Below are 23,770 nucleotides of genomic sequence, written 5' to 3'. Positions count from 1 at the left end.
TTAAACTATGACATTATTTTAGAAATAAAAATTACTAACTTATGATTGAAGATACATAACACAGATTTTACTATTAAAAATTGATGCTGAAATATCTTGAAAAGATTTCACTGAGTCAACGTGTGCTTCACAGAAGTGGTTCTCAGACTTCTTAGACTCAGGATTCCTTACTCTCATCAAAATTATTGAGGAATTCCAAGAGCTTTTGTTTATGTGGGTCATATCTTATCAATGTTTACTATATTAGAAAATGAAAATAAAGAAAAATTTTAGACATTTTTAGTAACTCACTTAACAATAACCCCATGACATGCTAATGTAAATAATTACAACAAGCAACTATGCTTTTAAAACAAACTAAATTTAGGAAACCAGTAATAATTATGTTCTTACAAATCTCTCGGATACCTGGCTTAAGGAAACAGATTCTCATATCTGACTCTGCTTCAATCCGTTGAGATGTATCACACATCATTTAGCCTTTGTAAAGCCCCACGGTACACTCATGAGAGAATGAAGAGTGGAAAAGGCAAATGACATCTCGGTATGATCATGAAAGCAGTCTGGCCCCGCAGACCCAAGGCCATAGGAGAGAAGAGCTGCTCCACGCGATGGAGTGGACAAACCGCACAAGCAGCACAGACGCCCCCCTCGCAGCCTCTGGGAGCTTAAACAATTTTGGCAGGCTCCCCAGACGGAACCATGGCTGGCATGCTAGAGCACACATGTAGTTAGAAGTCAGAAGCTATTAAAAAATAGAAGATTTTATTTTTATTTATACAATCAGACATTCTAGTAGCGAGCAGGAAGTTAAACTCCTAAAGAAAATCTAGGTAAGAAGCCTCTTGTTTCAATTTAAGATATTTTTCTTTCTAGAATTTGAGCTCGTGATATTGAGAAATATCTTGATTCAAACAAGAATATAAATAGGGCTATACTAAAAAGGTACACTTTAAAACAATGGTGAGGGCTTCCCTGGTGGCGCAGTGGTTGAGAATCCGCCTGCCAATGCAGGGGACACGGGTTCGAGCCCTGGTCTGGGAAGATCCCACATGCCGCGGAGCAACTAGGCCCGTGAGCCACAACTGCTGAGCCTGCGCGTCTGGAGCCTGTGCTCCGCAACAAGAGAGGCCGTGATAGTGAGAGGCCCGCGCACCACGATGAAGAGTGGCCCCTGCTTGCCCCAACTAGAGAAAGCCCTCGCACAGAAACAAGGACCCAACACAGCCAAAAATAAAAATAAATAAAATAATTTTAAAAAAACAAAAACAAACAATGGTGAACCTATTAAGCCGAAAGCATGCAAGGAGAAAATAGGTAGTAACCTGGGTAACTTTTATTCAGCAATTTGCAATTCCAGGCAACTTTGTGGCCATTTCAAAAATTGTGCTGCCTCCTACCTAAGAAAACTGACAACATGAAACGTCAACTTTTAAGAATAAAACAAACAAACCAAAAAAACCCAACAAAAAAACAAACTTTTAGCTTACCATACTATACTGAATTATCATGTTTTATAAAGATGAACATACCTATTTTATGTGAATCCAGCATTTCCTCTCTTTGTAGGTGATAACCTTTTTGTATCATTGTTTTCTGAATTAAACTGCAAAACATACAGCTAGTAACACCATAAAATACCTTTTAGTAGCACAAAGTTTTTAGAATTGAGTTTCTGCACTTTTAAGGAACACTAATATAGGTTCAGAAATTATTTAAATTTAAATAAAGTCAGCCTACATAGTAAGAATCCAATTACAGCTAACAAACATTTTGAACTTGCCAATAAACAAATTCAAATAGTTTGGTTGAAAAGGGGAAAAATCAGTAGGAACCCTAAAAATTCAGGTTTTCCTATTTCACTTTATATAGTCAGTTGTAAGTATCTTATTTATTCTTCTCTCCTTTTGACTTAAACCAAAACGAAGACTGTAACCTTTACTACCTGCTAGTCTATTTATACCTGTTCTATCTACAACCATTATTCTAACACAAACATATGCCCTGACAGCTTATCTCAGTCCACATGCCAGACAACAAAGGCCCACTGGCCTGCTGGAGAAGAAACGGAAGGCAGGAAATGAGAAGGCTGAGTTAATCCCAGATAATCAATCACGGTATTCACTCAAGTATGAGCCAAGCTGAGGAAATGCTGCTTAAAAGAAAGGAAGAAAATCAAAGAGCGTATGACCAGAGCCACAGTTCATTTTAAAATAGGTTAATTTTTGCCAAGAAGATTCCCCATCATGTTCAAGCACTAATACAACCTATATAAATGTTAGTAACTTCTGAAGGAAGACCGTTTTCTTTAAAATCCTTCATCCTCTATCCTTTTTCAGAAATGTTTTAATTTGGGGGTTTTGTTTTACTGTTTTGGTTTTGGTTCATCTATTGTTTTCCTAAATCAGCTTTATTGAGGTATATTTTATACACAATAAAATTGTGTTTGATAAATGTGTTGTATAACCACCACCACAATCAAGATAGGGAATATTTCCATTACCACAAAAAGACTAACTTCCTTTAGAATTGATGAATCTGCTCTGCTGAAAAAGCTTTTGTGCCAGAGAATGCTAGAAAAACATTCTAATCTAAATTCCTTCCCCCATTTTAACACAAAGAGACGTTACTATGAGAAAAACAACTCTTGAGTCAGCTGTGATGCTTCTTTCTACCAGCTGATGCTGGAGAAGACCACTACAGACAACAACCCCACGTTCTTCAAAATCAAATAATTTGCTGGATAAAACTTCTGAGCTGAGACTTCAATGATCTCCTAAAAACCCCAGAATATGATAACAGTTACAGAGACAATAGTTATGAGAGTGAAAAAAATGTTTTCAAATTAGTTTTACAGTATAATTTCCTCAAATCATGTAATCCATATTTAACGAGCTTCTACCAGGTATCAGACCATTGTTCTGGAGCTACATACTGAGGACTCTGGAGAGGAAAAACACAGATAAAGTCCCAGTCTTGACAGAGCTAACATTCCAATAGAGGGACAGACCCGTTAGCAATCTCTCCACCCTTCCCGAAAAAGGTCAGAGAATGGTTAAGTGCTTTAAAAAAGCCACTGGCAATGAAATCTGCCACTTAGTAACCATACAATCCTAGGCAAGTAACATTTTGTATACTGTATTTAATCTCTTCGGGTATTGCTTTCCTTAAAACTAGCTGTCTTTTCAAAAGCACCTGAATTTGGCAGGGAACAGTGTACTGCGCTTCATACAGACACACAAGGGGGGTTAGATCACCTTAATAAATCCATACACCAATTTCCCCATCCACAGGGACAACACAGAAATCCAAGTCTCTGTCTCTCACTAAGGCTGAGCTTTGTTCATGAAAACTCCAGGTTTTGTGTGGTTTTTTTTTACCTTTTTTTCTTTTATAAAATGTATTATGAAAAATTTCACAGGCATAAAGGTATAAAAATAATATAACTATGGGCCAAACATATTTTAAGAAATAAAACATAACCAAACCTGAAGAAACTGCCTATACACTCCTTCTAGACAGGTCTCTCTTACTTCCCCCCAGAGGTAAACACTATCTTGAATTCACTGTTGCTCATTCCCACACAGTGCTTTATACTTTTACTTCATATGTACATACAGCTAAAACTATATAAGGTATCGTTTTGCAGTTTTTACATTTTACACAAATGATACCGTACTCTGACTGCCTCTGCAATCTGCTTTGTTTATTCAGCATTATGCTTGCATGATTCATCCATGCCCTAGTCCATTCATTTTAAATGATACATATTACATCTACGTACAATATGCCACGATTTGTTCAAAAATTTCCTGCTGATCGATATTTGGGTCATTTCCAGTTTTTCACTACTACAACCAAGGCTGCTACTATAAGCATTCTTATTCATGTTTGTGCAAATTTGTCTTAGGTTTGTCTTTGAATGTTTGGTGCCATAGCTAAATATTCAAAATTAATAGGTAACATTGTTCATAATGTCCTCTGATATCAAAGCCTGTAGGATCTGTAGTGCTGTCCCAGTTTTATTCTTCGTATTAGTAACTTGCTGCCTTTTTTTCTTTCTCTTCTTTATCATCTGTACAGGAATTTAAGTTTCATTAGTCATTTCAAATGAGCAACTTCTGATATTATTAATTATCTTTAATGTACACTTCCTTATTAATTCATTAATTTGAGCTCTTATGTTCATTATTCCCTTCCTTTCCTTGGTTTAAGTTATTTTTAAATTTCTCAATACAGATACTAAAACCATTGATTTTACTCTACCTTTCTTATTTTCATATATATTTAAGGCTAAAAATTTACCTCTGAGCATATGTTTAGCTATATCCAATAATTCTGATATGTCATAGTTTCATTAATCATTCACTGCAAAATATTTTCTAATTTCCAATGTGATTCCTTATTTGGCTCATAGACTACTTAGAAGTGCATCACTTTATTCCAAACATTTCTGGATATTCCAGGTAATCATTTTGTTTTTTTACTTCTAGCTTAATTCCACTCTGGTTAGAGAAGATGTTCTGTATGATTTCAATCCTCTAAAATATGTGAAGACCTGCATTAAGATCCAACATTGCCATTTCTGGTAAATGTCCCATATGTACCTGAAAAGAATGTATATTCTTTGGTTGCTGGGCATAGTAGTCTGTATGTATGACATTTAACTCAAATTTTTAAACTTGCTGTTCAGTATTCTTACTGATTTATGAGCTACTTGTTTGCTCAATTACTGAAAGGGATGTTTTAAAATCCTTCTAATCTTCCAAATAGTCACTAACAGTTTAGGATCAATTGCAGTATATCCATACAATGCATTATTACATAGCAATTAAAATGAATTACTGTAACACACAAAAACATGGATGCAACTCACAAACAATATGGTAAGCCAAAGAAACCAGACACAGATAAATATATACTACATGATACCCTTTACGTATAAAGTTCAAAGGCAGGCAGAACTGATCTATGATGTCAGAGCTCACAGCGGTAGTTATCGTGGGGCTAGTGGCTAGGAGAGGGCATGAGGGTGGTTTCTGGAGTGCTTACAGCATTTTATTGCATGATATGAGTAAACATTACATAGAACTTACACATATATTATACATACCTATTACTATGTATAGTGGTATACTACATACATAGTATGTATACATGCATACCTTAATGATATTACGGGTTCACTTCCAGACAACTGCAATGAAGTGACTAGCGGCAATCAAGCAAGTCACATGAATTTTCTGTTTCCCAGCACATAGGGACTTGAGCATCTGAGTATTTGGCTATCCACAGGGGGGTCCTGGACCAATCCCCTGAGGATACTGAGGGACCACTGTATAAACAGTCATACACGTTCTCAACTGCTTGTAGAAGAAAGCCATCTACTCCTTTGCCCTCCATACATGCCATACCATCCTATTCAGAGACCACCTCACCTCAAAAATGCTCATAGTGTTACTGATATGAAAAGGCATAGAGCCTTTAAATATGAAATCTACAGAGTCTCTAATTGAATATAAGATGTTCCACTCAATGCTACCTTGTAAAACCAGCCCTGAAATGAACAAAGAGTATGACCGACTCCTCTTCATCTGGTGATAGACCAGACCATCAAGGCTGTATACACACTTAAAAAGGGAAGAAGGTGTTATTAATAAGATGTAACTGAAACCTCTCCTGAAAGAAAGCAATGAACACTATTTTCTGTAACATTTTTTGTCTATGTTTGCTATTTCCACAAACTCCTCTTTGATTGCAGATTATGTGTTTCCTAGAGGACTACTTGGCAGCAAGCTGCTGACAAAGTATTGATGGCAGCCCGCCCTACACACAGCCTTACTAGCATTTCTATTGCTGCACTGCACACACTGGCATTATAAATCACACACACTCAGTGTCATACACAATAATCGAACAGTTACCTAACAACTAAGGGTATCACAAATGCACTGAACTAATATTTGAATATATGCTCTAATAATTAAATTCCATTACGGTTTTTACCTTTAAGCCTAAGGCAGCAACACAGAAACCGAGTGCCATCCACAGCGCCCTCACATTTGCCATGAAATGTCACTTACATAGTTCACATCCAATTACTGAACACAACCAGCCAGAGCATCTATCACTTACATTAGAACAAGCAGAACCAGGCAGTAGGGTTGTCGGTAGCCGTCACGTGGCTTAAATGGATTTCTCACCTTTCAAATATCAAGGGGTCCTCTTTCCCAGAACATCTCACTAAGGGGTTTGGCCTTTTAACAAAGAGAGCTACCCAAGTTGAAAGAAACATTCAAAAGGCAGGACATGTCGCAAAGCCCAGCTCAGAGCTGGAGACATCTGCCCCTTGTATTAAAATACAACATAGTAAAAGATCCTTTATTTGAAAAGTAAATACACATAAAAAGGAAGCTTTTGTCAAGGCTACTAACAAAGAAGCAGAGTCATATTAATACCTACAGAGTCCTTGTTTTTGGCAGTGTCCAACTGAAATTACGGAGCCCTCCTGGACGGAAGATCTATTAATCTCCTAGTTTTTAAGAACAGAGAAACCTTCCCTGAAGTCCTTACTTGGAGCCCAAATCTAAAGCAGTTACCAAGCTCAAGGCTGTGCTCATCTGTGTTGCTGTCTGTTATTCGTGCACAGTCACCAGGATTAGTGCAAACTAAATTTCACAGATTTCTAGAAAGACACATTAGAGCTCTCCACCGATCACCAATGATGACCTTTAAAACAAGGATCACAATTACTCCCCTAATTCTGTTAAGTCCAGAAAAGCTTTTATTGTCAAAAGAAAACATTAATAGCTGACTCTTCGCAATTACCACATAATACAGTCACCACTTTACCTATTAACAATATTACCATATTCTATAATTTGAGGGAGGCAATCGCTATAGAGGGAAATGCAGGAAATCATTTTCTAGCTCTACCAATGTTATGTCAGGTAGGCTAACAAGAGAAAGTGTCAGAGTTCTAATTGGCAGTAAATAATTATTGAGACATAAAATGAAACAATGCCCAAGAAAATATAATATGATCATACAAAAGAGGAGATAGTGGAATCAACTGCGTGGGGAATTTACAGAGGCTACTGCCTCTTTGCATTTATGGAGAAATCGATACCTGGTAACTACACCTCAAATCAGGCTCTAGAACGATGGATCTTAACCTTTGCTAGGCCTTTTGTCTCTCAAGAAAATGAGCATGCCATGCAAACAATTGCAGAAAATGTCTGAACATTCACAGGCTCCCAGTTTAAGAACCACTACACTTAGCACCACACTGTAACATTTGTTTTTGTACTGTCTGTATCCCCACCCTGCAAATACATATATATGATGTGACTACCCCAAGCAACAAAATATTAAGTTGCCCTAAAGAGATAACTTACAATACAAAATGTGGAAACCTTCACCTGGCCCTCACTCAGGGAATAATAGGACACTCCTGTGTACCAACTAAAGCCAGCTCCTCACCCTTCCACCTATTTGTTATAATACCTGAATAGGGAGGGAAAGCCTTCTAATGTTATCCTATCAACATGAGGTCCTAACCCTCTAAGCAAATCATCCTAAGGGTAGATTACCCCTAGATAGTCCACTAACAAATGCTGGCTCTAACAAAGCTAGTTTTAAATAAAACAGTAACTAAAAATAAATGATAGCTTCTAAACAGCACTACTGAATGTTTGGTTTTCCAATTTTGTGCATTATGTGTAAATTTCTCAGTCTATGATATCACAAACTGAGATTTAGCTATTATGTAACAGAGGCAGAGAAATAATGACTACTGTCTTGTATTAAAGCAGAAAATACCATGAATGTCTTCTTGGTCCCCTTTCCCTGAAGTGTCATAAACGGAGTCTAGTGTATTTTTAGTTGATACAGCCGTGATGTTCCAACATGCCTTTATATCACAGATACGAAATAGATAGAATTAGGTAAGAAAGGTGAAGCACATTTAAAGAAGAAGAATGTACCAAAGAATCATATTTTTATGAAGGTTCATGAAAATTACATTCAAAGCTCATCAAAGCTGAAGCTTCTTACATAGCAGAAATCCACTGTCTCTTAAAAATCTGGCCACATTTATCCTGCATTTTTCCTGAGGAAGGCAAAATACAAAACAGTTCCTAACTCACAGCATTTCGAAAAAAATAAACACAGCCGTGACATTTTCTTGTAAATATATTTGAATGAACTCTTAAGAAAAATCTTTCCGTGATTTTTTCCACAAAGCAGTCCACAAAAATGTATGCTACATAAAGCATGAACTCAGAGCTTGCCATAAAAATAAAGTCCTCCCAATTAACTCTGGGAAAAACATAATATCTAGGTATAATATTCCCCTTCTTAGAAAAAGGACATATTCATAAAGTGGACTACGTGATAAATACATAAAAATTTAAGAATAAACTGTTCTTCATGCACAATTGAATTTTTATATAAAAAAATCAATAAAGTAGCTAGGATATGAAAAATAAGGCATAGAGGAATTCAAACTAGGTTGTACCTGCAGGAGCCAGCATCTTCCAGAGGCTGACTATAACAAAACAAGATAGAAGAGGCTAAAAACTAACCAAATATAAATAGCAAAATGGAAGGACACTTCAAAAATTACCAAGATGATGTGAAGTAATTTGGCAAGATCTTCTCTTTGAAATTCATCATCCTATCACGGGATGCTCTATAAATAGCCCCTTACAGAGGATAAGGGTAGGCAAACTACTAGGAGCGGGTGTTTGATATCCTAAACATCTAGAAAAAAAATTCATGAAAAACAACCAAGGTGACAAAAAGTTCACAGCATAACCAGACAGCCTTTAGTTATATTTAGCACGTAACTTGGGCCATTTGCTTTGGAATTCACCTCATGCAATACAGTGAAACCAGCTTGACACTGGTGAACAAAACCAAATGTGAAACCTTTAAGTTTTACTCTCATGTATTGCATAATAAAATTAAAATGCAATGCCAATAAAATTTGGATTAAATCCAAAAACTGCAGTTTTATGAAACAGCATTGTAACATTTACACTTACCAAACTGTATAAAATGTTTTATAATCTGCACTCAATTTTAAAAATTGAAATATAATTTCCATACAGCAAAATACAGAGACCTTAGGTACACTGTTCAATTAGGTTTTTTTTAATAATTTTTTTTTTTTGGCTGCATTGGGTCTTCATTGCAGTGCGTGGGCTTCTCACTGCAGTGGCTTCTCTTGTGAAGCACGGACTCTAGGCACACGGGCTTCAGTAGTTGCAGCATGAGGACTCAGTAGTTGTAGCATGCGGGCCCCTAGAGCGCACAGGCTTCAGTAGTTGTGGCTCACAGGCTCAGTAGTTGTGGCGCACGGGCTTAGTTGCTCCGAGGCATGTGGGATCTTCCCCGAGCAGGGATCGAACCCGTGTCCCCTGCATTGGCAGGCAGAGTCTTAACCACTGTGCCACCAGGGAAGTCTCTCAATTAGTTTTTATGAAGATGTACATAGACCCCCTTATAACCTAAGTCCAAAATAGTTCTACTCTTGCAGAAGGTTCTCTCAAGCACATTCCCACTCAATCTCTACCCTACCTGTAGAAGCAACCACTAATCTGATTTCTATTATAGAGACCAGGATAGATCTATATATTTAAATTTTAAGAAACTGTCAGAACTGTTTAAGTGGTTGTACCGTTTTCATTCCCACCAGCAAAGCTGGAGAGTTCCTTGCCAGAAAGGCATCCTTGATAATCAGTCATCAGCCTTTTCCATTTAGCCATTCTAGTGGCTGTACTGTGGTATTTACTGTAGTTTTAACTTACATTTTCCTGATGACTAATGATCTTGAGCACTTTTTCATGGGCTTATCCTCCAGTCATATATCCTCTTTCTTAAAGTGTCTCTATATTCAAGTCATTTTTAAAAACTGAGTTGCCTTATTATTAAGTTGTAGCAGTTTTGTTTGAGGTTTTTCATGTATTCTGGATTCAATTCCTTTCTCAGATTTGTGTTGTAAACATTTTCTCACTGTCTGACGCTTCCTTTATGAATATTAACAATGTCTCTTGATGAATTCCCTTTTTTTTTCTTTTATGGTCAATACCTTCCATCTCCTCTTTAAGAAATCTTTGCCTCCATCAAGGTTGTAAAGATACATAATTTTTACCTTATATTTAAGTCAATGATCCATCTCAAATTAACTCTTACATATGGTGTGAGTTAGGGTTTTGTCTTTTGTTTTTGCCCTATGGATATTCAACTGTCCCAGCCTATTTGTTGAAAAGACTTTCCTCTTCCCATTGAAAATAGCTTGATAGTATATGTGTAGATTCATTTAAATCTGCATTCAAGAAATAAAAGTTACACCTTAGCCCTTGAGATCACTGGCATCTTAATCTCACTTTGTATGCTATCACCAATATTGGAAAGCATCATTTCCTCTTATTAACATACTTTATATTTACATAAAATCAATAGCAATGTTGACTGATGGTTATACTTTTTGAGGTTTTCCTGTCTGATTTATGCAACTATATTTTATAAATGTATACTTATTTAATATGCATGCATACAGACTGAATTGTTGTGACACTTGTAATGTCTAATGTTTATGTTTGTGAAACATGTAAAAAATCTCAGCTATAATTGTGTGCTGATATATTACCTCAGATAAATGTATAATCCAGAAATAATCATACAAAACATCTCCTCAAATCTACAATTCCAGTCACTAAACCAGTTGCTCCTTTTGCTCAAAATAAAATTTTTCTGGAAAGTTAGTATGTTTTAAGTCACCTTGTAAAGGGTGAACCAATAGGGGAGACGCAAAGCTCTAACACATACATGTGGGGCGGGGGGCGGAAGTGGGAGGGGAGCAGCATCTTCGCACCACCAATGGGGAGATTTCACATGTCGATCTGAGCATCTGTTTATGAAGACAGGACTTCAAGCTTCTCCTGGACTAGAAAAAATTTTAGAAGAAAACTGAGCATCCATGCCTCTGACATGGCCTAGACCACTACGTGGGGAAAGTCCATGGGGTTAGGGGACCAAACTCAGCCGGTAATTGATAAACTGTTCCTTCTTTCTTGTCTTCTGTACCTGTCCCTCCCCTCAGGGCTTATACAGAAACGGTGGCAGCCATGACAAACAGCAGGTCACACTAAGAATTCACATGTTTGTGATCCTAGGCTTAGTAGAAAACCATTTCAATAAAAAGTAAGATACCAGGAATTCTAGGAGGATGGCAGCGTAGTTTACAGATCTTCCTGACTCACCACCATAAAAACAGATCAACTAGAGAGTCAAACCAAGCTCCCGCTGACAACAAAACAGAATGCGGAAACAAGGTATCTTCACAAATCCCCAAATGTAAGCAGGTGCGGGGCACAGACCACCAGCAATGGAAAGGCCTGTGCTTGTCAGCATTTGTAGGGGAGAAAACTGAAGGAATGCTGTACCTCTCACACCGAAGATCAGGAGGATCTCAAAATCGTTAATAAGCATGGAGGTGGGCCAATGTGCTAACAGCAGCTTGTGACTGCAGGGGTTTTGTCCATGGGGATGCAAGTTAGTACAGGGGAACCAGGAAAGGCTAAGTAGTCTAACCACGGGTGAACTCTAAAAACTCACCACAGCTCCCTTCCAGGAGAATGCCCCATAACAGAGGAGAAACTACAGGGAATGGAGCACAGACTGAGCAGAACAGGAACAAGAGAGTAAAGGAAAAAGAAGGTTCAAATGAAAGTGAACGAAGGGAATAGAGTCAGGAACTCACAAAATGCAAGCACCATATTTTTAACATCACATAACAACGGAAGAGGGGGTTCCGTGAAGTTACAAGAAACTACTCTGAACCACACACACCTCCTTCTAAAAGTTCAAGAAAATCAAATGTGCATAAAAATAAGCAAAAGTACTGAGGTTAAACCTCATACAATGCTACTAATAGGGGGAAAAACAAAAGGAATAAGGAGCAGGATTGTATCCCTACAAGGAAAGCACAGCAAAAAAAAAAAAAAAAAACCTGCGTTCACACACACACACCACCAAAAACTGTAATGCACTGTTTCAAAACAAGCTAAAAGATATTATTAAATAAATGATACAAGACATTAGAAAGCAATACGTATCAGACACAGGAAAACTCAGACGTGAAATGTCAGACAAAAATTATTTTAGAAATGAAGACTAAACCAGAAGGAATACAAGAGTGAATAAACACAGCTAGCAATGCCTTATGAGAAAGAGAAGGTGAAAAGAAGAAAATTTTAAAGTCAAAAAAGAAATAAAAAACAAAAAGGATTCAGGAGAAAGTGACAAATATTAAAGATAGGCAAGGAACAACTAACATACAGACAGCAGAAGCTCCTGGAAAAGAAAACCAAATCTAAGGATAAGAACAAACACTAAAATCTAAGGGTAAGAACAAACACTGTAATTCAAGAATATTTTCCTGAAATGAAAAGATTTGAAACTTCACACTTCAAGAGCATGCCATATACTTAAGCACACTAATCCAGAAGGTCCAAATTAAGACACATTCTTTCTACTAAAATTACTGGACTTTAAAGGAAAAAAAAATTTCTTCAGGCATCTAGGAAAAAACAATATGTGAATTATAAAACAAAGATAATTAGATTTTCAACAGACTTTGACAGCAGTGCTTTACGCCTGAAGAAAATGTTGTTGCATATTTAAGGCACTCAAGGAAAGAAAACATGTTATGGTGACCATAGTTAGTAATACTGTACTGTGCGTTTGAAAGTTGCTGAGAGTAGACCTTAGAAGTTCTCATCACAAGGAAAAAAAAATTCTGTAACTATGTATGGTGACAGCTGTTAACAAGACTTATTGTGGTGATCACTTCACAATATATTCAAATATCGAATCATTATGCTGTACACCTGAGAGTAATATGATGTTGTATGTCAATTATACCTCAATTTTTTAAAGTAAGAAAGAAAGAAAAGAAAACATTAGCCAGCAAATCTGACCTGCAAGTGTAAGGGCACAAACAACCTGTTATAAGCATTCAAGAAGTCGGGGACTATAGTTCCTCCAGACAACTAAGATGACTAGAGAGACATCTATATAAGCACTAGTGGTAAAGATAAAATATAGAGTTACTTGGAGAACTAAGACCAAATAAGGGTTAAAGAGAAGAGACTATAGTATGTACTAGTTATGAAATCTGAAAATGTAGACATAGTATCGATACTATCATTTAAAACATGGGGGAAGGGCTTCCCTGGTGGCGCAGCGGTTGAGAATCTGCCTGCCAATGCAGGGGACACGGGTTCGAGCCCTGGTCTGGGAAGATCCCACATGCCACGGAGCAACTGGGCCCGTGAGCCACAATTACTGAGCCTGCGCGTCTGGAGCCTGTGCTCCGCAACAAGAGAGGCCGCGATAGTGAGAGGCCCGCGCACCGCGATGAAGAGAGGCCCCTGCTTGCCGCAACTAGAGAAAGCCCTTGCACAGAAACGAAGACCCAACACAGCAAAAATAAATAAATAAATAAATAAATAAATTAAAAAAAAAAAAAAAAAAAAAAACATGGGGGAAGCATAGGGAGAGCACAAACAAAACTTTTTTTAAATACTCTTCAGTAATCATAATTGGTGAGCATGGTATTAATACTGTTACTCTGAGACAGCTGTTTGGGTAAGGTGAGATAAAGAAAATAATGACAGGATATTCTAATTTTGTCACTCCTGTGTCCCTGAGAATCAGGAGTCTCTGTGTGAAAGATACAGATGGAATACAGATGAGGTAAAAACTCTGTAATTCTGAATTTGAATTAGAAATATCAGTACGCAGCAATGAAGACCCAACGCAGCCAAAAATAAAATAAATAAAATAAAAATTTAAAAGTCTATGCATTAAAAAAAAAAGAAATATCAGTATGATTGATAAAGTATCACTATAATAATGTTTCCCAGCTCTGTCCACTGAAATTTTAGAAATTTTCATGTAATTTATAAAAATCCAAAGATCTAGACATAATGACCAATCCAGTAGAAATGAGACCCAAACAGCCCAGAATGTGCTCTTGAAATATCATTTCTCACTAAAAGAAACCATGGAGTCTAGAAGAAATGGTGATTCCGCTCTGCTGTGGAAATGCACAAGATGGGGATGGAGCAGCTAGACATACAGATAGCAAGGACATTAGACCACTAGGGTCATATCAAAGGACTTAGAAGCCAACTTGGAGAGGCTCCCAGTAGCCAGTGATGGAACAATCTGGGCTTCAATAAGGATTAAGAATTGCAATTATTTGAAACCCATCAATATCTTTAAGGGTACCCAACGCATTATTTGAAAAGTGGGTAAAGAGAAAGAATCAAGCTTTTATCCTGTCTTTCCTAAATAAACGGTACAACTGGATAGGCAAATCGAAGATAACAGGAAGCACTGCCATATGAATTATTCTAGCTAATAAATGAAAATGCAATGGTAGAATTAGAATCTCATAATTTTGCAACACCCAAGGAATTAATGGATACAGGTAGTAAAATCCAAAAGAGAAAGGAGAAAAAACAAACAAACAACAACAAAAAAACCAGACACGACATGCCTCTGGTAAAAGTTTACTACACCATTTGTAATCTTGCCCAAATGGGTCAGACTCAAGTCTGAACAAGCCTCTGGATCCAGCTATTAATGTGCAGGAAATGCAGTAGACAGAGGCACATCTTTACTGCACTAGCAATCAACAAAATCTAGATTATGGGAGATACTTCACGTCAAATGGCTTGGCTTTTTCAATAAAGTGTTAAGAAAATAAAGGGATGAATGAAGGGCGGGGAGGGAGGACTACAGATTATAAGATCACAGGCAAAACTAAACTGTAGTATCCAGAGATCCATGCTTGGGAGATAAAACTATAAAAGAACATGAAGAAATCACTACTTTAAAAGTCAGGGCAGTGGTTAATTTTGTAAGGAAGGAGGGGACTGTCATTGCAGAGGAACTGGGAGATGGCTGGCAAAGTCCTGTTTCTTCACCTGGGAGGTAGTTACACATTACAATTCATTAAGCTATACATATGCTTTGTGTGGTTGTTTGTATTTGTGATTTACAGTAAGGAGGTTTTTTTTGTTTGTTTGTTTGTTTTTAAAGAAACCACTAACAGACCTCACCTGCCTTCTGCCTAAGAAACGGCATCAGCTAAAAGTTCTGGTAACCAAATGAGGAAACTCAGGAAAAGGGGAGCACACCTGAAGGACAAGTCTCATCATGATAAAGTAAATGAACTTCATTTCTCAGGCAGATTTCAGCTGGAGACCAGATGCTGCAGATGCACTATGGGCAACAGATAAAGGATGTATTTTACCAATGTTCACAAATTTATACATTTCGTAATTATGTGGTTTCTAGTTAAAATACAAAATAGCAACCAAACCAAAAGAACTAAATTAGAAAATGTATATAAGGAAATAGAGACAAGATATAAGAAAGCAGCTGGAATTGTCACAGGAATCTACCAAAGGAATGAATAGCTGCTGAGCGCGTTAACAGACAACAGATTGATCAGAACCACATCCCTGGAGTAAGAACACAGGCCAGGAAACTAAAATTTAAGAACAATTTTGAAATATTAACAAGTAAAACAAAACTCAGCATTAAATTATTTTCTCACACTCATAACAAATGCCACAGCTTCTGATGGAACAAATCCCTTTCCCAGTGTTTGGGTCTCATAAACCTTAAAGGATTCCTTACCACCTTCTCTCACACACTCAACAGCTAGTCAATGAGCAGGAAATCCTGGCCATCCTGTCACCCGTGTCTTCCTAATAAGTTCTTCTATCTCTAACTCTAATTTTCTGAAAGCGTAATCCTGATCGCGTACTCAACTGGTAAAAAAAAAAAAAAAAAACCATCCATGGTTCCCCAACAACTAATCCAGTTTCTCAGCGTGACTTTCAAAGCCAGGCATATCTTTCCAGCTCTATCTCTGACCACTCTCTTCACCAAACCAAGCTAGACCCCAACATTCAACAAAAATATTTTGCCTCTATCTTGTGTCCTAAAAAGCTTTTCTGTTTTCCCGTCAAAATCCTTCCAACCCAGGGCTTCCCTGGTGGCGCAGTGTTTGGGAGTCTGCCTGCTAATGCAGGGGACACGGGTTCGAGCCCTGGTTTGGGAGGATCCCACATGCCGCGGAGCAACTAGGTCCGTGAGCCACAGCTACTGAGCCTGCGCGTCTGGAGCCTGTGCTCTGCAACAAGAGAGGCCGCGATAGTGAGAGGCCCGCGCACCGCGATGAAGAGTGGCCCCCGCTCGCCGTAACTAGAGAAAGCCCTAGCACAGAAACGAAGACCCAACATAGCAATCAATCAATCAATCAATCAATAAAATAAATAAATCTTTAAAAAAAAAAAAAAAAAAATCCTTCCAACCCAGGGCTTCCCTGGTGGCGCAGTGGTTAAGAACCCGCCTGCCAATGCAGGGGACACGGATTCGAGCCCTGGTCCGGGAAGACCCCACATGCCGTGGAGCAACTAAGCCCGTGCGCCACAACTACTGAGCCTGCGCTCTAGAGCCCGAGAGCCACAAGTACTGAGCCTGCGTGCCACAACTACTGAAGCCCACGCGCCTAGAGCCCGTGCTCCACAACAAGAGAAGCCACCGTGATGAGAAGCCCGTGCACCACAACGAAGAGTAGCCCCTGCTCACTGCAACTGGAGAAAGCCCGCGCACAGCAACGAAGACCCAATGCAGCCAAAAAAAATAAATAAATACATAAATGTATAAAAAAGAAAGAAAAAAAAAATCCTTCCAACCCTTCGAAGCTCAGCTCAAAAGCTACCACTCTGGGGTACCCTTGCCAAGTCCTACCCATGGAAAGCGCTCTCGCACTTCTCCGAGCCCCACTCTCTTCAAGTGTGTAGTGATCCCTCCCTATTCCTCTTGAACCACTTGAGCGCAGAGGCCATACTTGATTCATATTTTTACATTCAACAAATAATTATTAAGCTCCTACTATGTGCCAGAAACTGTATGGCCCTGGGTCTATAGCAATAAACAAATAGGCAAGCATCTCCCTCCCTCCCCCAACCCCTTGGAGCTGACCATTCTTGAGGGGGAGACTAATTCATATCTTTTTCCTCCTACACAATGGACTTCCTATTATATACACAGTATTCATTGAATGAATGTTGGCTGAACTATACAGAAACATTTAAGACAAGAAAGTAACACACTGGGGTAATTTAAAATAAGTCATTAAAAATCCTCATTTCACTTGAGGAAAAAAAAGACCATCCAACCTCCAAATCTGACATATTCCAGTACTTCTCTTTTTCGGAAACATGTCTGCCTCTTTAAAATTTCACCAGAAGTCCCTGTCAGGTACCTGAGCTAGAGAAGTCCCCAGACCCACCCTTCCTATGCCCTCCTCTAAGGGCAGTTGCCCTTTCCAGTCCCTTTAGGTGGCCATGCTTTGTTTTACGTGACTCTGGCCTAGAGCCTACAGCTGACTGCATGGGGTGTGACACCTGATCCAGAGAAACGCCCATCCCTGAGCAACCAGCAAATGTGGTCCGGGGTGAAAAGATAATCTGTGCCAGGTTCCCTCAGCAACATGAAATGGCAACTAAGCAACAGCAGTTAAAGTAGAGCTCAAGATGCACAGATGCCGTAAGGTAGAGATGGGCCTTTTATTTCTCTTTTCCAAACAAAACCTTTATAAATTGAAATCCAAATCATCCTTCAAGTAGAAACAGGGGCCCAGAGCTTCTCTCATGGAGCCTCCCTCTGACCATCTTCCCTGGTAACCACCAAATGCACCACCTCAGAACGCAGCTTAAGAAACCACAGCCCCAGGTAAAAACCAAATCGAGTTGGCTAAATTGCAAAATATTTATTAACATTTTCATTCGTTCACTCATTCATTCAGTGACTATGTACTGAATGCCTAACTGAGTGCTAGATCCTGTAACAGTCACAGAATAAAACAAATGAGGTTTTTGTCCTCAAAGAGCTTTTGTTCCATTGGGGAAGGGAAAACAAGCAAACTATTGAGGAAATTCTAGTGTTCTATTGGGGAAAGGAAAAAAAAATACAGTCATACCTTGTTTCACTGCACTTCTCTTTGCTGTACTTCGCAGATAATTGCATTTTGTTTTTACAAATTAAGGCTGTGATAAACCTGCATCAAGCAAGTCTATCGGTGTCATTTTTCCAATAGTATTTGCTCATTTCACGTCTCAGTGTCACATTTTGGTAATTCTTGCAATATTTCAGACCTTTTCATTATTATTATATTTGTTATGGTGATCTGTGATCTTTTATATTTGCTACTGTAAAAAGATTATGACTCCCTGAAGGCTCGAGTGATGGTTGGCATTTTTTAACAATAAAGTATTTTTTAATTAAAGTATGTATTTTTTTAGACATAATGCTATTGCACACTTATTAGACCATAGTATATTGTAAACATAACTTTTATATGCACTGGGAAACCAAAAAATTGGTGTGACTCTATTGTGATATTTGCTTTACTGCAGTGATCTGGAAACAAACCCACAGTATCACCGAGGTCTGCCTGTCAACCAACAAGGTAATCTTGGGTGATGATCAGTGTCATAAAAACAATAAAGATATTAAGACTGGGCAACATCTTAGAGAATGACTAAGTAGGAAAGAGGTTGAAGCCATGGATAAGGTAGTCAGAAAAATCGTCTGGAGTAGGCAACACTTGAGCTGAGACCTGAAAGATGAGGAGCCAGTAACTCAAAGGCAGAGAACAAATCCATCAAATCAATAAACAGCCTACAATCCACAACGAACAGTACTAGGGACCACAGAGAATATCAGGAATGTTTAAAACACAGTTCGTTCCCTCAAGAAGTTTCATATCCATTCAGGGAGGTAAATTAACTCATGAAACAAGTTTCATGAAACTGTACAGATTGAAGCAAAAAGCCAGAGGAGCCCTGAGGACAGCGGGAAAGGTGAACTGCTTTGAAGCCTGCAGGTCAGTCAATCTAAGGCCAAGCTAGTCGATTTGGAATTCTGATTCTGCTGCTGCTGCAGAAAGTACATAAACCATGCCTTTAAGCTTTCCAAAGTAAAAGCTGAAATTTTTCTCATCTTAATTAGTTCACACTTAGAAGGAACTATGAAGGTAATGCTTCCAGGCAGCAGGGTAAACACACTGTTAATTCGCTAGTCTGGAAAACCTAGTCCTCAAATTGCATTTCCTCCACTTAACTAAGTCACTAAGGTTCCTTGACTTCCCACACCTGCAGTCTCCTCAGCCATGCTAATTCACAGTTGCTGCTTCCCTCCCACTGACCACATGCTCACCCAGAATCCTCCAGCAGTTTCTTTTTCTGGAACAGTTGAAGAACTGCTGAGTAGAAAGAGTTGCCAACCAATTAGTCTCCAAACCATCCCGACTCAACTGTATTGTTCTGTCAGTGTCTGGAGCAACTGAAAGTTATTCAGCTATTTCAGATGTTAGGAACTGAGCAGAGTTTCCCAAATGTTTGTTCACTATAAAGGAGAAAGCCAGTTGGACCTCTTCCAACCGAGACTCTGAAGAGAGGGCTGCAAGAGTCCCGTGGTGCTGCCATCAGATCCACTACGTCTTGTCCCAACTTCCACAGGGCTGCAAGAAAGTAAAGATCAAGCCACCTGTGCCGGCAGGCAGCTAAGGCAAGTTTTTCTCTGTGAATAACTTGGTGGTGTGAAGAGGCTTTTCTAGGATAAAACAAGAGGAAAAGGTACATATGCTTCAAACGGAATGGTCAAAAAAACCCAGATGGTCTTAAAAGCAAGAAAAGCCCTGACCTTCCCGGCAGCCACTGACCATCTGCGACCAAGATAAATTTTCCCACTGACAGTGAACGGCAAACCACCATCAGCACTATCTTCACTGATTAAAGGAAAAACAAAAATGCCAACTAGTACCTTTGGATGAAAAGCCAAGCACAATCATCTATTTTCAATGCAAAACTGTCTATACAAGTCAATTAACGGGCCTTGCCTATCATCATCCTACATCCGAATCCAGCCACTGTGACTAAAAAGTATCCATATGATGAGAACTACTCTAAACCAGCAATTAGTGGTAAGAGTTTCTCCACCTAGAGCCCACTTTCTTCTCCCTCCCACCACACCTATCTGTAAAAGCCAACCCCAAATTCACCAGTTCCTTAGGACACCTCCTCTTTAACCTTCCCGATGGACAGGTTCCATCATTTTGAGCCTTCTCAGCAATGCACACATACCATGGCAACTACACTGCTTTTTAGCTACTTTAAAGACATTTACTTATGCCCTGCACCCTCACAAACATTTGCAGGTAAGAACTCTGATTTTCTCTTAAAGATGCAACTACCATTCTTTTTTAAATCTCTTCCTCATGCTTAGTATCAAATGCTACACAATAAGAGGGTTTAATACACAAGGGCTTAATTCACTGGAAGGAAACACAGACTTTTATAATAGGAAAAAATATTGCAATGCCAATGTAAAGTATTACACTCATAGTGAAGACATTTTACCATACTTCCTCTTCTCAATGAAAGAGGACAATGAAATTAAAACTGGAAAACACAAACAAAATTCAGCTAAATAACAAGCCACTTCATTCTAATAAACTTGTCTTTTATTTATATTTATTTTTTTATTTATGGCTGTGTTGGGTCTTCGTTTCTGTGCGAGGGCTTTTCTCTAGTTGCGGCAAGTGGAGGCCACTCTTCATCACGGTGCGCGGGCCTCTCACTGTCGCGGCCTCTCTTGTTGCGGAGCACAGGCTCCAGACGCGCAGGCTCAGTAATTGTGGCTCACGGGCCTAGCCGCTCCGCGGCATGTGGGATCTTCCCAGACCAGGGCTCGAACCCGTGGTCCCCTACATTGGCAGGCAGATTCCCAACCACTGCGCCACCAGGGAAGCCCTAAACTTGTCTCTTAAAACCCTTCCTACAGCTTCCACCCTGTATGCACTTGCATTTACAAACACACATACTGGTGTGCACTATAACATACAAAAGAGGATCATGCCAATTCCAAACCAATAAAAAGGTACCTTTTAAAAGTCATCTTTGTAAAGAGTCCTACTTCTACATCTTACCCTAGGAGAATCAAACAACGATATTTGCAAGAAGATAATTCATGTTGGTTTAAGACGAGGAACTGTAACTAAACATAACTGAATTCACAAATTTAGTTCTAAGTTATGAAAATATAAGGAAATTTAAAATCTGTTGAAAATGTTCTTTTCTACAAATGACAACCATATAATCTCTTACATCATTATACTCTGCTTTTAGCATTCTCAATATGCTTTTCCATCTGAGATATGCAGTAAGTCTCCTAATGCCAGAAATGGCTGCAGTGCCTTGGGTCACTACTACTCAGGAACCGGGTGCATTTGTGGATCTGATTCTGTGCTGAACTGTACTACAGTTTCAGACATGTCCAACTGTGGCAGAGATTGCTGGCTGCCTAACTCAACCTCCACTCTCCCCATTTTCCTTAATAATAGAACCCCTATATTACTGGAACACAGCCAAAACCAACTCCCAGCTCCCCTGAAGATCTACCTAAACTGAAGTTGTTGGGTAGGGGTCCTAGCAAAGCTCTGGAATGGGCCCTCCTCTTTCAGCTGCCTGGCTAGAGTGGAGAACCAGTTTCTCCCAATCCACTGCAGAGTAATACTTTTATAAAAAACACTAATAAAATGGTGTGGCCGTGTCAAATGGTTATAAAAGTTTCTAAACAGCTACTTTCTGTACTCAGTACGCGGTGGCCTAGTAACAGACAGTTCAGTCCACGGACTACGATTCCGGTGACACTGGCCTAGAACGTGAACCTGACCACTGTGGCTGCACTGGCCATCTGTGACCATGAGGAAACCCTGAGAACGGAAACCATGCACTAACGACAATGGTGCAGACTGTAGGAAACTAGATACCTGACGATCATGGGCACTCTCTCAACTCTGGATGGCACACCTTGGAAAACACCTTGTTTTATATGAGAATACAGACTTTTTACTACTGTGATTTGGGTTTTTATTATATACAGCCAATCGACATAACAGACACTCCTACATTTGTAGACCACTGCGAAATTTCCAAAGTGCTATATTACCTCTTTTTATTCTCACATGAGAATAACCCCACTATGAAGTAAGCAAGACAAAGTAGTATCTCGATTTGACAGACAGATGGAAACTAACATTCTAAAACATGAAATAGCTTGTCTGAAGTAACACCTAGGAAGCACAGATAGCAGAACTGAAAACAGAAGCCAGCTGCCTGCTCTTTCCATAAGAGCAATCTACCTCTCAGTGAAGTGAAATTACTTAATCATGATCACAAGCAAAATAAAATAAATGAGCAGGGGTGTGTACTCGCAACAAATTACGTAAAGTGTGTATGCCACTGGGTAGTAAGATACAACAAAAACAGCATGGTCAACTAGTGAAGACAAAAACCAGATTTAACGGCTGTGGTGTACTACTTCATTTGTAACAAAGCATGTGTGAAAAGGAGCTGGAGGGGCAGAAATCACAATTTTATAATAATTTAGCCAGAAATGTAGCAACTGAACTAACAGCAAATAATACATAGCACATTAGTTTAGGTTATGACATAAACCTTCAAACCCTGGTCTCAAATAAAATTTGAAACCCTAATATTCTATCTGGATATGAACAGAATCTGTCAATAAGTAATAATGTTTCTTAAAAACAGTTTGCATAATTATAGAAGGACAGTAATAACAATACTGAACTTTAATATAAACCAGACTTCTGAGATCCACTGTCAATCAAATGAGTTCCGTACTCTTCCTTCCATAGTGAAGAAAGGCTGGCACAGAGCCATCCCCCTCACTTCCCAGGATGTCTTGTGAGCAAAAGCATATTAAAAAGCATATTTAAAAGCTGAAGGGCTTCCCTGGTGACACAGTGGTTAAGAATCCACCTGCCAACGCAGGGGACACGGGTTTGGGCCCTGGTCCGGGAGGATCCCATGTGCCGTGGAGCAGCTGGGCCCGTGAGCCACAACTACTGAGCCTGCGCTCTAGAGCCCGTGAGCCACAATTGCTGAGGCCCACGCACCTAGAGCCCATGCCCCGTAACAGGAGAGGCCACCACAGTGAGAAGCCCGTGCACCGCAACGAAGACCCAACGCAGCCAAAAATAAATTAATTAATTTAATCAAATTTTTTTAATTCTAAATAAAAAACTAAATAAAAGCTGATGGTTAGGATCAGACATGCCATCTGTGACTGTGGACTAATTTTTATCTGGGTAAGTTTTCTTTGTCTACGTGGCTATCAAATGTTTTATTTCATCAGCAACAAACACTAAAGTATTTGCCCATATCAATATTTATCTGTTAAATACTAAATCAAACAGAATCCATACTTTTCAGTAAACAGAGATAAAAAGGTTCTTCTGCTGTCTTAAATATTTTGTTGCAATATTTTTTAATTTAAAAAACAAACAAAAGAAGACCCACAAGAAAAATAAGGACATGAATTTCAATGTATTTTATTATGCACGTTTACCCTTTCCAAATTTCTCTACAGATATAAGCTAATTACCAAAGAAAAAAACAAGCTGAGAAAAACATTTAATTGCTCTTGGTATGTAAACATATTATAAAAATCCTCCAGGATCATTAGTGAGAATGAGTTCTTTCAAGGAATACGTATCTATCAGTGCACTATACAAAAACTATTAAGGTCAGGATGGGGGCAGGGGAGGGAGTTATGGAGAGAGATTAATAAAATATTCACCCCCTCAAAA

General features: G+C 38.8%; 1 protein-coding gene and 1 long non-coding RNA gene across 8 annotated transcripts in view; one reads left to right on the top strand and one right to left on the bottom strand.

Moving 5' to 3' along the window:
* RERE (arginine-glutamic acid dipeptide repeats) overlaps positions 1-23,770 on the bottom strand; it is a 417,780-nt gene that overhangs the window by 178,212 nt on the left and 215,798 nt on the right. The gene's annotated exons all lie outside the window — the stretch shown is intronic.
* Positions 252-16,390, top strand: LOC309628242. Its single transcript, XR_014244276.1, has 2 exons — positions 252-13,243; positions 13,568-16,390. It is a non-coding gene; the product is annotated as an uncharacterized lncRNA (long non-coding RNA).

This window comes from Balaenoptera borealis, assembly GCF_965194805.1.
Source record: "Balaenoptera borealis genome assembly, chromosome: 1".
Taxonomy (NCBI): domain Eukaryota; kingdom Metazoa; phylum Chordata; class Mammalia; order Artiodactyla; family Balaenopteridae; genus Balaenoptera; species Balaenoptera borealis.
Note: the sequence above shows the minus strand (reverse complement) of the source record. Positions and strands in the feature narration are given on the sequence as shown.